Raw genomic sequence first — 14,009 nt, forward strand, 5'->3', positions numbered from 1 at the left:
CGCAACGCGCAGAGACCATGCCAGCAGTGCGCAATTGCGCACTCGCGCAGCTCAGAGGGAACATTGCCCAGGGGCATGTGGAAAAGCTGTTGAAATTAAATTAAATACTTTGTCATGATTTTTACATCAATGTGCTTTTCACAAAGACTATTAGCAGTAACAATGAAAATGACGTGCTGCCTGAACTACCCATGTGTTAATGCAGTGGTTCCCAACCCCCGGGCCACGGACCGGGCCGTGACAGTCGAGGCTCAGTGTGAAATTTATGGTTTTCAGAGTTTTTATCGTTAACTCGGTTTCCCTGGGTCTTTTCCTGTGTTATAGTCGTGTGTCTTATTTTGAAAGAAATGTTTACACGTTACCATAGCAACCACAGAGCATTTTAAGGGTGCAGACAGATGCAGCTAACCAACATTTTGATTTCCCTTATTTGATTTATGGACCTAACTGTATGAACTGGACTTGATTTGTCTTTATGTCTGCTCCTCTTCATCATTGCTGTGTTGCATTTCCATCATTCTGCTGGTGGATTCACTGCAGGCTTTAACAAACACTCCTTTAGGGCGGTCCAGGCCCAGCTACGTGTTTGTAAGCTGCTGTGCTCTTCACAAATAAAGCCTGAAACAGCTCAGACTATTAGAACCAGCACTGAGCCCTGTTACATTTATGCAGTGTTAGAGCAACGGCTGCAACCTACAGCCTTTAAACTATCGATTAAAATGCTGACAGTAAACTCGTCAGTCCAGATGTTACCACATTACTTTGTGATGCTGAGAGTTAAAACAACTGAGACAGGCTGATTAAAGCTCCATTCCTTCCTCTGATCATTCCTTTTATCACGGCCTCTGCTCTGACTGGAGATCACACTGATTTCAGTTCATTTAATATGTGAGTGCACACAGTCGTTCTCTACTGGACATAGATGATGACCAAGGACCAGGCTCACCTCATCCCAGCCTCTAACACAGTGTGCTGAGTCTGTGCTATGAATATGTTGCAGTGAGTACAATGTAAGCATCCACTGCACTTACAGTACCCACACCCAGTTACATGTGTGGTGAAGATACAGAGAATGAAATATAATTATAAATGAAATAACCATCCATCCATTCTCAGTGCTTCCATATTAATAAATGACACATGCTGGAAAACAGAACCTGAAATTGTTCAGTTTAGTACTTTTGTCTGTATGCACTGTGCTTATAAAGGCCCTGACTGCTGTGACACATACAGCAGTAGATATATACATGATGTGGAAATCATTTTCACAGAGACCAGAAAGTCATTAAATCACTGCTGACAGTTCGGTTGATGTTCGGTCGATGACAGCACCTGGTGTTGGATAGCTCCTGGAATGGCTAACTGAAGCTGGTCCTGATCCCAGGACCACAGGGGACCGGCCCCATCTAACTACAGAAGAGCCCACTGAACGGTAAGAACAAGATCCGGGCTACCAACACCTACGCCCTGCCTGTGATCAGGTACCCTGCTGGGATAATAAGCTGGCCAAAGGAGGAGATAGAAGCCACTGATGTCAAGACCAGGAATGCATGGAGGGTTTCTCCCCCAGACCAGCACCCTGAGGCTGTACACTAAGCGGAAGGAAGGGGGCCGGGGACTGGTGAGTGTCAGCACCACAGTCCAGGATGAGACAACGAACATCCAAGAATACATTGGGAAGATGGCCCCAACTGACCGAGTGCTCAGTGAATACCTCAGGCAGCAGAAACCCAAGAAAGAGGAGGGAGACGAGGAACCATCATGGAAGGACAGGCCCCTGCACGGTATGTACCACCGGCAGATAGAGGAGGTGGCTGATATCCAGAAATCCTACCAGTGGCTGGACAAAGCTGGACTGAAAGACAGCACAGAGGCACTAATCATGGCAGCACAAGAACAAGCTCTGAGTACAAGATCCATAGAGGCTGGGGTCTATCACACCAAGACTGTATTTATATCCAGGCTGACATGGAACAGCCAGTAGTTCAGGGTTCAACACTCAGGAAAGTGTGAGACCTTCCACACTGACAGAAGATGCTGCACATGATTAAACTGTTGTTTGTTAAAGCCTCACAGATCTGAGAGCAGAGCTCAGTGGGTGCACGAGCCTTTATACATGAAGCGTTTCAGGTTCATTTAAATCAGTGTTTCTGTTTCCAGCAGAGCAAACATGATCCAGCTGTTTCACATGGATCTGTGTGGATGCAGCAGCACCTGACTCTGTACATCAGGTGGGTCACATGACACCTGGACATTCACAGCATCGTCCCTCAACGGAGGGACCAAGTGTTTCTTTCTGCTTTAGAAAGCTGCTCTCTGTCCAGGAGCTGTTGTCACAGTACAAAAACAGGAAGTCACAGCTCTCTGCTCTGTGATTGGCTGCTTCTTATCTCAGCTTCCTGCAGAGGGTGGCGGTCTGCTACACACACCAACAGAAGTGTGACTTTCACTTCCTGTTTATTGGTGTTGTTGTTAAAGCTCTCAGGCGATGCTGCAGCGTCCCCTGCTGACACAAACTCCTCCCTCTGTCTCAGAGGTCAGAGGTCAGCCTGCTGCTGAGGGTCTGCCTGTTTATGGACTTCCTGTCACAGACCCAGGTCTCAGGGTGGATGCTGGTTTCTGATTGGATGGTGCCGAAACCCAGCTTCCTCCAGCCGAGATAGAAAAATCAATATTCTAATGTTCATGTTAAAGCAGTGAGTCTGTGGATTCATCACTCTCTGTGGGTCGGAGGCTCCAATGATCGTCTCAGCTGTTCTCACCACCTGCTGGATCTGGACTGTCTGAGGCGTCTCCATCAGAAAGTCCAGGATCAGTGTGGAGGTGTTCAGGCCCAGCAGGAAGTCTATCAGCGTCAGCAGAACCCAGTGTGAGCAGCACTTTGTGAGAGCGGGAACGAAAAGCTGAACTGGATCAAACGGTCTCTGAGTAAGACCTGACTCTGATTCTGTGATGCTTTAATAAAACAGTGAAACATTACAGAGCAGATACTTCAGTGACACAGAGTCAGTCACAGAAACAGGATTGAAGTGATCCAGGAGTGTGAACTGTGGCTGATGAGAGAATGATTTGTTTATTACGGTTTATTCTGTGCTGCTGAGGTTAGCCTGAGAGTGCTAACAGTCTGAGCTCAGCCACAGCCTTAGAGTGTGAGCACCAATAAGCTGTGATGGAAACAGGAACAAGCAGAATAAAGACAAACATCACACCTCCAAGAAAGACGAGACAGACACAGAGCTGATCTTATCGCTATGGTTACTTGTTTTTAATGTGGAAACAGCTCACTCACAGCTGAGGTGTCAAACTGTCCTTCAACACGTTTCTTATCTTTAGTGTCAATAAATTCATTGTTTGCACATTTTTATCTCTGCAACTCTGAGAAGTGACCACAGAGAAAAACAGGAACAAGACGTCGTACTGTCTTAAACTGAAAGGACGAAAATAACCTGCAGCTGTCACCTCATTTAAACTGTCTTTGAACTGAGATCCAGCAATGTGGGGAGAGATGGCTGCATCCAGGGCAGGTGCCAGAAACCGCAGGAACCCAGCTGCAAATAAAATAAAAACACTATTGAGCTGACAATGTGGAAGTGTCTGCCTGTGGGCCAAGTATCACAGGCTAATTGGTCAAATCCATAATTCCTCTTTTCGGATTGAGAGAACAGACTGTGAGACTCTTCCAGGGTAAAAGGAGAAAGTAGATGAGACTAGATAAGGACGTGAGAGCAAAGCAGGAACGATAAGGCAGAGAGATGTAACTAAAGTTATATAATCAAGAGCACGACTGCACAAAGGCATCACAGCCTAGTGACTGTTTGTGATCATTTAATATTCATCGCCTTAGTTAAGTTCTGGTCATTGGTTATGATTTGTAGTGTTTAGCTGTTTCTGTTACCTCCTGTCATCTCTACGTTCTTGTATTTCCTGTTTTACTTTGACAGTCTGTGTCCGTGTATTCTGTTGTTCTTCCTGCTGGCCTCCTCATGTCTGATTAGTCCCAGCTGTTCCTCTTATTGTGCTGCTTGAGTATATCTAGTGTGAGTTTCCCTCTGCTCCTGTCACTGATCATCCTCTGTGTTTCATCTGCATGTCTCCTGTTCATTGTCCCCTGAGTATCTCCCCCTGCGTTTCTTTTCCCGTGTTTCAGGTTTTTCTTGTTTAGTTTGTCCTGTTTATGTTTTGTTCATTTCCTTCCTGCCTTGTTTAGATTCACATTCAGCCAAATAAAGGCTCACCTTTGGTTAAACATTCACCTCAGCCCTGTGTGTCTGCATTTGGGTCCGCTCTCTCTCCCCATGGTCTGCCAGCTCAGACCGTGATCGAAGGCATCTGCAGAGGATAGTGACACATGCACAGAGGGACACAGCATGAATCCTGATTGGCCGGGAGAAGGTGACCGGGTTAGATAGCTTGACAGCTTGGATTTATCTGGCATGTGTTTGAATCCTGCTCTGAATCAGTCCTATTAGGTAATGTTCAAATATGAACATAATATGAAAGGCAGCAACAAGTTTAATGTTCAGAAACCTAAAGTCTGTATCAGCAGCAGAATGGAGCTAAAATAAATGTTGGTTTCAGTTCTATGAAGCTTTGAGTATTTTGGATCAGTAGCTGCTGTGTGTGTTGCATCATATTGCTGTAACTGTTTATATGCTTTATATATTCTGAGCTAAGTTGATCTATAGTGTTACATCATATTCTATAAGGATGTTATGTGTTTAAGATGCTTGTCTTTGAGATGGAATAGACATGAAATGATAGGAAATATAAATAAATATTTATTAAATCTTTGCTGAAGCTCAGGTGCTCTTAAGTCTTATAACCTGACAGATTGTGCTGTATCCTATGATGTAGGATGCTGACAGCTACATCTGTGTGATGATGGTGTGGTGGGTATATTTACAGCTTGATATTCAGATTTCAGCCTCTGCCTTTGACCCAGAGGTGACAAAGTGTAAGGGAGAAATGTTCACTCGGTATCTTCGGCTTCTTCTTTAAACACTCCGACTGAGTCCAACCATGAACCTGATCCCTGATCTACACACGGTCATGTCTCCACTGACAGTCAAAGCTGATGTTTGCAGTGGAAAACGTCTCTAAGAAGATTTGTCAGCCTTGTTGTGGAAGATTTAAAATAACCTGCAGACACCTCGGTGAGCATGACTGAAGTGGGTTTAATGAACACACTGCAATGTGGAGGGAAACACTCCAAACACCAGGCTGATCTCTGAGCACCGCCCTCACATATACCCACTGTCACACAAAACACATTTCACAGCACATCATACGTCCCTACACCTTCAGTCCAGCTCATCCTTGACCTCCTCCCACTCTAAGGAAAGCTACAGCCACCAGTCACCTCCCTTGAACAGGATGTCTCTACAACAGGTCCACTGTGAAGGTGCAATAAACATGAGGCCCACTAGTGATAACATTCATGCTGGTGACAGGAGTGATCTGCTACCACACTCTCATCAGCTTCCTCTCTATCAGCCCTGCAGTATTTTTAGCCTCTGCTTCACTTCTTCTTCTTCCTGTGGTTTCCTGCTGATCTGAGGACAGCTGTCCTTATTCTAACTGTGAGTTTGGTCTCTGTGGGCTCTGCTGTAAAGGCTCGGTCGAGTTACAACAGCCACGTGGCTCCATCTAGCTGTTTATCATAGGAAAGTAAGAGTAATGTGTTCATGTCGCACTTTCACAGATAAAAATCACAATAAAACCTGAAATATAAATAAACTATGGAACAATGAAATAAAAACATAAAAGACTAATTAATTGAACTACAGCCCGCTCCATGTGCTTCTGCATCCACTTCCAAACACTTTTTAAAACAGTATGATGGGGTGATGAGGACATCAAACTAGAAGTGAACAAACACTAGCACGCAGTAACATTACACATCTCCCAACAGGAAGACATATTTCAACGTTTTTGATCCATGTATTGATGTTCATGCTGAACAGGCGTGCTGCTTTGAAAACCACATGCAGTGTGTGACCGTGACTGGCACACTGGGACCATGAACGCCACGTCTCTGACGCTTCTTTCTTCTTCAGAAGCAACATGAGCTGCTTTGATGTACTGAAAGGACAAAGCAGGACATCTGAGCTGAGAGCAGAATGCAACGCCTCAGGTAGCTTTGTGCGTTACAGGCTCAGTTCAGTCAACACTCAGTGTCAGTGTGGGAACCAGTGGCTGGTTCGATGCATTGGCTCCCATGCTGTAGTTAAATAAATGACTTGGTTCACTTTATGTCTGGGCTGCATGTGTGGTTATATCATGTTACTTGGGCAGGAGTACCTGTCCCCTGTTCTTACCTCCACCTTGTTCTTTCTGTCTTGCTTCCATGTTTCCCTTTATAAACATACACATTTATATGTCTGTCTTTATCTTGATTCCAACACTGCAAAGAGCTTTTATTGTGAAGGGCCCAGGGAGGAGAAAGTCTTTATTTGTGTGCAGAGTAACGGATCTGTTTCTGAGAGCGGTCGGTGATGTCAGCTGTCAGTGAGGCTCATGAAGGCTGATGAAGATCATGCTCCTCTTAATCGGTAAGAAACACACACAGACACACACACAGAGATGGGTGTGGCTTCATACAGACTAAGTAGCGGTGAGTCAAACCGTCCTCTGCTGTTAAAAGCGTTCATTATTCTGTCATCGAGCTCGTTCATGTGAAGCTCGTTCATGTGAAGCTCGTCCCCGAGGCCTCCATGCAGGGCGGGGCCCGCGCTTTCAGTGTATAAGGACACTGTGTCTAAAATGTACGTAATAAATACACTACACATAGAGTTAGACCTCACAGCACAAGCATACTGCCAACCTATCATGACTGTGTTGTACATACACATGTATAGTGGTTTTTTTAATTAGTGAAAACATCACGACGTCACCAGCAAAAGGAGAACACGCCACGGCCCACGCTTAAACAAGGAAGGTTTATTCCTCCAAAAGATTTATTATTGAAATAGATGCAACATCCCCCAAAAACAATCTCACACTGCAGCTACAGGAAGTTCCCACTGAGCCTCTTTAGATTGAACCAAAAACCCCAGGAGGGGGCGGAGCCTCATACACAAACAGGAAGTAGAAACAATAGCCAGCCCTCCCCCTGACACACAGCCAGGGGTGCGGTCAGCTCAGTGCTGTAACTCCAGCTTTAACACTGACGGAGCTGAGACCTCCACCCATATCGCACACAGACACCACGCTGGAGTTCACTGAGCTCCTGAGACTCATCCCTCCACACGTGTGACCAGCTGCTGGTTGTGTACACCTGTGAGCATGAGCTCAGTGATGGTGGATACTTGTGTGTATTTATGTAGCACGTTTCATTACAAGCAAACTCAGCAGCTACACAGTCTGTTGATCAGCTGCTCTGATGAAGGACTCCTGCTGCCCATCACTGCTGCTGTTGTGTTATCGTTGTTTGTGTTTAAACCTGGAGGCTGTGTGAGCTACATGTGGCCTTATATAGACGACTGCGTGGACAAAGTGGGCTCAAGTTGTTCTGTTGGTCACACACTCTGTGCTGTACTCGCTGTGAGAAGTGCATGAAATGCAAATGCCAGTCAGTCCATGATCAGGGTAAGGTTGGGAATATCAGCCCTGTGTGGGCCAAGTGTGCTCTTGATCATTTCCCCTCCATCTCTACAACAGACCTGATGCAGTTCTTGGGCATGCTGGGTTTCTATCTGCACCTCTCACACATCTGCTCAGCTCTACGGTTAACTTCGACCTGAGGAAGCGACTTCTTCTGCTCCTCATGTGGGTGAGGCCTTCCAGCTGCAGGTGGATGCTGGGGCTGTTTCTTTGTAGACTGGTGATGACGGAGTCGTTCATTCAATCATTCTGATGTTTTGTTTCCTTGCGACAGTAACTCTCATCATTTATACTGCTCATTGGTTAAGGAAGAAGTGCCGGCTTTAATATGGGCTGTGCAGCATTTTGAGGTTTACAGTCATCAAAGGCTGGAGTGTGACAAACACACAAAGTGATCCGTGGCCTGGAGATCAATGGCAGTCTGTTTTCTTTTCTATATGAAGCCGGGTCACATTCTCAGTAAGAGAGCTGACCAGGTCCCTCGGTGAGGTGTTTTCATCACTGAGTGTTTCCACCTGCTGCTGGCTGAACTCCCAAAGGGCTTTACAGTCATGGTGTAAAATCTCCTCCACAGCCTCACACCGAAGCTGGACAGTCGCTTATAGATTGTGTTTGCCAGCCGACGATGTTGTACTAGGAGAGTCTACTGGGCGATTTCTTCTGGAGGGTGGTGTCTAGTTCTTGGACGGGTCTTTCTTCATAACTATCTCTCTGAAGCAGCAGTTGTTGGAGAGTATTCAAATTCTCCCTGCTGTCCTCCGAGGCGTTGGCTGATTAAGCACATGTGGTTAGTTATTTATTAATGGTTTTGCTTAAAAAAACTTGTTTAATTCTGAGCTACAGTTCTCCTCTGAGACTCCTCTCAGGCGTTGTGATACAGTATCACAACGCCTGCAGCATTTCCTTATCTCTGCGTATCTCTGCTCCCTCCTAACGGTTCTAACTGTCATGTTGTTTTGTAATGACTGCAGTTACTGTTTGGTCACATTCACACAGAGAAAGAAGCTCCTCACCTGTGCAGGTACACAAGGTGGTGGAGGAGCCTCTGACCTTTAGTGACCTCTGACCTCCTGTTGCAGGTGTGTGTGTGCTGCTGCTGTCTGCACCGACTGTTTCTGCAGGTGAGGAGATGAAGTGAATCAGTGAGACTCCAACAAGAACACAAATACACTGTGTGTGTGTGTGTGTGTGTGTGTGTGTGTGTGTGTGTGTGTGTGTGTGTGTGTGTGTGTGTGTGTGTGTGTGTGTGTGTGTGTGTGTGTGTGTGTGACAGTTCAACACTTACCTTTGTTCAAGTGATTCATTGGACTTGAAGAGCTTGAATTACAATAAATAAGCTTCTTCATATTCTAACATTTCTCTACAGTCAGAGCTGATGAACCATTTCCTCAAACATTTGTAAATGAAAACTCTTGAAATGAATGTGTGATTAGCAGAGAGCGTTGTGTGTGCACACTCTGCTGGTGCCGCTCTTCATCACCAGTGTGACAGAGTCCTGAACACAGCCTCAGTTTGCATGTTAGTCCTCCAAGTTCCATCTGAGCTTTACAGAAAACACACTTTGTTCCTCTGAAAGCCAAAGATCACAGCTGAGATAAGGGAGATTTTTCCACGTTAAAGTGCTTCCATTAGTGATGCTGCTGATGCACACATCAAATCATCTCTAAGATCTGAATGTTGAAGACAAACACAAATATCTGTTTATTATGAGGCTAAAAGCTTGATGTAGACATAAGAGTGTATAACATGTCAGCAGCATTTAACAGCCCTGCACCCCAGCACTGTGCTTATATTAGACTTTAATCAACACATAGTTATGATTTCATCACCTCTGTGTGTCCTCCAGTGTCTCTGTCTGTCAGTCCAAACCTTCAGCAGGTCTTCAGAGGATCTTCTTCAGTGTCTCTGAGTTGTGTTGATGATGGACAGACAGCTGATGGATGGACAGTGAAGAGGACCAGAGGAGGACTCACTGAGGACTGTGGAGCAGCTGCAGGCTTTGGGGGGGTTCTTGGTTCCTACTGTGTTGTGGATCTTTCTGCTCCCAGTGAAACCTTCTGGTGTGAGGACCCCTCTGGACAGCAGAGTGACAACGTCTCCTTCAGTGTCCAATCAGACACTAAAGGTGAGATGTTCCAGCTGTGTCTCTGTCTCTGTGTGACTCTGCTCTCATTAACTCTGTTTGTCTCTGATGGTCAGATAAAGCTGTCATCCTGGAGATCCCTGCACTTCCTGTGAGGACAGGAAGTGATGTCATTCTGCGCTGCAGACAGAGGAATGGTGCCACAGTCGCAGCTTATTTCTTCATCAAAGGAAGTTCTGTTGGTCATAAACCAGAGCACATCATCACTAACATCACGCAGGCTGATGAAGGTCTCTACTGTTCTACTGATCAGGGTGCAAAGTCTCCTCAGAGCTCTCTGAGGGTCAGAGGTCAGAACACTGACATCACTTCCTGTTTAAAACCTGATGTAACATTGTGACCTGATAATAAACTGACTGAACCATCTTCATCATCTCTCCTGCAGATCCTCCCAAAATCATCCATCCTCCTCCTCCAAGCACCTCCACAAACTTTGCTCCTCCTCTTACGTGTCCTCCCTCCCCTCCTCTCCCAGCATCCACCTGTCCTCCTCCTCCCTCTCTCCTGGTCCCAGTCGTAGCAGGTCTGGGTTCTGGGCTTCTCCTGGTTCTGGTTCTGGGTTTGGTTTTGTTCCTCTGCTGGAAACTCAAAGGTAGCTCTCACTCACCTGATGTGAGCAGGTGTAATCTGATTACTGTACTAACCTTCTGAGCCTAAGTAAATGAACTTACTGCGTCACCTCGGTCAGTAATGGTCCAAATGTGTGTGTGTTTGAGTGATGCTGGTCAGTTTCAGTTTTACCTTTCAAAATAAAATGTGTTTGGGTTGGCTTTGACACATACAGCTGCCACAGAACCAGAGTGCACCGAGCTCACAGCTCCGGGGTTCCAGTTTAACTGGTTTTCACGTTAACCGGTTAGATTTGTGTGCTCCAGATGTTGCATCTGCAGATTCTCATTTTCACCGAACGGTCGTCTCGTTCCACCTGCTCTCGTGTCCTTGTGTTTCTCTAACATAAACATTTTCCTCAGGACACCAGCGATCAGCTCGACAGGCCCTCAGTCTACCTGCATACATGCTGCTCACCTGTCAGCTGTTTGACACCTGCTGCTGATTCAGCAAACATGCCCACGTTACCTGGTGATGGTCACAGGTAACAGGTGGCAGCTGCAGCTGGATATAACGCAATGACGGCGCAATGTTGTGCACGAGATAAATAAATATAGCTTCCTGAGCTCAGAGCTGCTGCAGCTTGTGTTTCCCTCAGAGTGGCTGACCTGGGTTACAGATGACGGCTGGAAACAGAACACAGCACTTTATCAGCGGCTGATATCACAGCTTTGAAACCTCAGCTGAGCTTCAGCTCTCAGTGGTTAAACACTGGACTTTATGTCTTTAAGACATTCCTGCAGTTTAACTCATTGGTGTGTGTCCTCTGGCTTCATGGACAGACAGAGCTGGGTGTCATCCAGCTCTTTGTGTCTTTAAGACGTTGTATTACATCCTCAAGTCCTCTCCCTCCCTCCTTCTCTTTCATCCAGTTTCTAAAACATATTTTAATGTGAGGTTACAGGATGAGACAGCGTTGTTTATACTGATATGGTTGGTTGTGTTAAGCTTGTTGGGGTGGAGGTGTCCGTTCACCTTCAGCTGCTCCGCCCCTCTCCCTGTCACCGTCTGCAGACAGACACATCGTCCTGTGGACACATGCGCTGCTCTGTCCTCTGTGTCCTCAGGAACAGGAGCCATGAAGAGGAGCGTCTGACTGCTGAAGAAACAGTCTGAGGAGGAGGAGCTGGTGATGAAGAGCAGCCTGTGTGTATACAGTATCTGTTGTTATTCAGCCCTGAGGAAGATGAGGATGCAGCTTTGCTTTGGCCTTCCTCTGCTAACAGCTAACAGCTAACTAACCTCAGCCAGATGTTCTGCAGCTGTTTGTCTAACATTAGAAGTTTCTAATGATGATGACCCCGAGCGTGTTTCTGCTGTGCTGATGGATCTCCACGGAGCGTCCTGTCACATGTTAGCTTCATGTGGGTCAAAGGTCAAAGCTGCTGACTGTCAGGAAGCATCAAACATCATGAAACACCCCCTCTGACCTCAGAGCTCCCTGAGGCCACACCCACACTTCCTGTCAGTGCTGTGATTGACAGCTGCCTCCGTCAGTGTCATATGTATCCATATAATCCCCCTGAGGTCACTGATGTTGGTGCTTTATGAACCAGATTAAATGTTTTTACATATTAACATCCTGTGTCTCTGTCACACATACAGTATGTAATCATTTTCTCACACACATTTGTGTTGTGGGTTTGTTGTTACAGGTTACACAGCAGCTTGTTTCTTGTGTTTCTGCCCAGTTTGACCCATTTAGCAGACGTCAGCCTGTTTAAGGCTCTGATGTCTATTCTGTGTGACTTACAGCAGGTATGACAGGGTCTGAATATTTCATATATCAGTCGACTCTTCATTCTATCAGACACAGTTATGTTCACTGCTGTAATAGCTAATAATGATTAATATGATAACTTTAATATTGGCCATATTATATTTACATGACCACAGTGAGATGACTTTAGTCTCATGAATCTCATGAGTCTCTTAAATGAGTGTTCAGCACAGACATGAAGCCCAACGATCACGTTTACAGTCTCTAGTGAAAAAAGGCCCAAGAGCTGAAACTAAGGAGGAGGAGTACAGATGCATAAAAATAGTGCAGGGCTGAGGAAGAGGAAGCTGTTAAAGACGTTACACAGAGTGAAACATCTGTGAGCAGAGATCAGCTTCATGGGTGGAGACACTCTGAGGTCTCTGAGCTCGTGGGTGGAGATCACACGTCTGCTAACTGACAGTTTGACTTTGTTATAGGAGGACTGCTGTGTGTGTGTGTGTGTGCGTGCGTGCGTGCGTGCGTGCGTGTGCGTGCGTGCGTGTGTGTGTGCGTGTGTGTGTGTGTGCGTGTGTGTGTGCGTGCGTGCGTGCGTGTGTGTGTGTGTGCGTGCGTGCGTGTGTGTGTGTGTGTGTGTGTGTGTGTGTGTGTGTGTGTGTGTGAGAGTTAGAGGACCATTATTGTGTAAACGGACAAATACAGTTTGACTCCACCATGAAGCTGCTGATGAAACCTCCACCTTAGTTAAAGTGGGTGAACGGTCACAGATAGAGACAGGGTGGGGCTGTCAGTGATGTGGGTGGAGACGGTGGAGATAAAGTGAGCAGACCAGAGGCGTCCTCGCTGAGTCTCCTGTGAGACGAGCAGTTCAAGGATGCCAGATGTTCACCACTGGAAACTCCATCAGAGGCAAATTATTCAGCCCTGAGTCAACACTGTAGAAGCAGCTTCAGCTGCAGCTCCAGCTGCCAGTGTTTCAGGGTCTGTCTCCACCAGCTGTGCACAGCTACAGACTGAAATCTTTGCTCATTCTGGGCCTGAATAATTACACACACCCCACTGTGCAGTTATTTATTTGTAAAACATGTTTGGAGTCATGTATTTTTGTTCCACTTCTCACGTGTGCACCACTTTGTGTTGGTCTTTCACCTGGAAGTCCAATAAAACTGATTCATGTTTGTGTAATGTGACAAAATGTGGGAAAGTTCAAGGGGCCTATCACAGCTGGCAGGTCTGTATTTATATCCAGGCTGACATGGACAGCCAGTAGTTCAGGGTTCAACACTCAGGAAAGTGTGAGACCTTCCACACTGACAGAAGATGCTGCACATGATTAAACTGTTGTTTGTTAAAGCCTCACAGATCTGAGAGCAGAGCTCAGTGGGTGCACGAGCCTTTATACATGAAGCGTTTCAGGTTCATTTAAATCAGTGTTTCTGTTTCCAGCAGAGCAAACATGATCCAGCTGTTTCACATGGATCTGTGTGGATGCAGCAGCACCTGACTCTGTACATCAGGTGGGTCACATGACACCTGGACATTCACAGCATCGTCCCTCAACGGAGGGACCGAGTGTTTCTTTCTGCTTTAGAAAGCTGCTCTCTGTCCAGGAGCTGTTGTCACAGTACAAAAACAGGAAGTCACAGCTCTCTGCTCTGTGATTGGCTGCTTCTTATCTCAGCTTCCTGCAGAGGGTGGAGGTCTGCTACACACACCAACAGAAGTGTGACTTTCACTTCCTGTTTATTGGTGTTGTTGTTAAAGCTCTCAGGCGATGCTGCAGCGTCCCCTGCTGACACAAACTCCTCCCTCTGTCTCAGAGGTCAGAGGTCAGCCTGCTGCTGAGGGTCTGCCTGTTTATGGACTTCCTGTCACAGACCCAGGTCTCAGGGTGGATGCTGGTTTCTGATTGGATGGTGCAGAAACCCAGCTTCC

General features: G+C 46.3%; 1 long non-coding RNA gene across 1 annotated transcript; it reads left to right on the plus strand.

Moving 5' to 3' along the window:
* Positions 1 to 8,679: 8,679 nt before the first annotated feature.
* Positions 8,680 to 13,921, plus strand: LOC308396977. Its single transcript, XR_013971675.1, has 3 exons — positions 8,680 to 8,723; positions 13,524 to 13,591; positions 13,839 to 13,921. It is a non-coding gene; the product is annotated as an uncharacterized lncRNA (long non-coding RNA).
* The last annotated feature ends 88 nt before the right edge of the window (positions 13,922 to 14,009 follow it).

Source organism: Rhamphochromis sp. 'chilingali' (assembly GCF_963969265.1).
Source record: "Rhamphochromis sp. 'chilingali' genome assembly, chromosome: 1".
NCBI classification, from domain to species: domain Eukaryota; kingdom Metazoa; phylum Chordata; class Actinopteri; order Cichliformes; family Cichlidae; genus Rhamphochromis; species Rhamphochromis sp. 'chilingali'.